This window comes from Tupaia chinensis, unplaced genomic scaffold (genome assembly GCF_000334495.1).
Source record: "Tupaia chinensis unplaced genomic scaffold, TupChi_1.0 Scaffold000558_1, whole genome shotgun sequence".
Taxonomy (NCBI): domain Eukaryota; kingdom Metazoa; phylum Chordata; class Mammalia; order Scandentia; family Tupaiidae; genus Tupaia; species Tupaia belangeri.
The window spans coordinates 1,877,443-1,878,415 of record NW_006160070.1 but is presented as its reverse complement, the minus strand read 5'-3'; the positions used below and the strand labels follow the sequence as shown (position 1 = coordinate 1,878,415).

The 973-nt window shown below is 62.7% G+C and overlaps 1 long non-coding RNA gene across 1 annotated transcript; it reads right to left on the bottom strand.

Annotated features, from left to right (window-relative positions):
* Positions 1 to 669: 669 nt before the first annotated feature.
* On the bottom strand, positions 670 to 967 carry LOC102501586 (uncharacterized). Its single transcript, XR_335868.3, has 2 exons — positions 823 to 967; positions 670 to 735 (listed from the first exon to the last, which is right to left on the bottom strand). It is a non-coding gene; the product is annotated as an uncharacterized LOC102501586 (long non-coding RNA).
* Positions 968 to 973: the final 6 nt, after the last annotated feature.

Below are 973 nucleotides of genomic sequence, written 5' to 3'. Positions count from 1 at the left end.
CTGCCACAGGGGCGGCTGGCCTTGTGATGGCGCCCCGGCTCCAGCAGGAGGGACAGCCGTTTCTCTTCCCTAACCCTCCCGGCCGAGACCGTGTGGGATGGACGCCAGACCCTGGCCTTGCTCAGCACACAGCTGTCTGTTCAAGCCAAGGGCAGGCCCTCCAGCCCAACACTTGCGGTAAGGGCAGCACTCAACTGTGATGCAGCTGCATGCCCAGCGACCATCCCCCGGGAGGCACCGTCCCAAAAGCCTGCCTGGCTCCCCACCATGTGCACCTTGTATGTTGCTGTTGGGGCAAATGCCAGCCCCTGGCCACATGCAGCCCTCCCACGTGGCTAAGATGTGTAGGCTGCCACCATGTGGTATTAGTTCCTGCAACAAAGCCAACGTCTCAGCCAGACCACAGCCTGAACCTGGAGAGCCTAGTGTCCCATCGGCACTTCAAGAGGGCCTGGCTCTGCTGTGACTGCACACAACCAGAGCTGGTGCCACACCTGGGCACTGTCTGGCCTTAGGATGTGCCCCCGCCCGAGTGTGCTTCCCACGTCTGAAGTAAACTTGGTTTTGCATCAAATTCAGTCCCAGTTTTGTTCTCTGAGCAGCCTGTCCCATCCCGTGACCGGTCCCCTCTGGCGGGGAACAGGCGCAGCACCAGCCAGCACACGTGGAGAAGTTTTTACTGTTTATTTAGGACAAGTCTCAGCCCGGCCTGAGGGTCCTCGCCCTCAGAAGTTCCTGCAAGAGGAGAGAGAGGTCAGAGCCCTGACTGGGGACCCCGTCCCTGTCCCCGTCCCTGTCCCTGTCCCCGCCCCGGCCTCTTACTTGGAGACGATGCAGTCAGCCTTGGCCAGCCGGAGAATGGAGTCATCGGATTCCCCCTTGAAGACAGTCACCCTGAGCACACCTTGCTGCCGGCCCCCCAGCGCCCCCCTGCACCCGGGGGGCAGCCAGCCGCCCGCCCACTGGGCCCCGG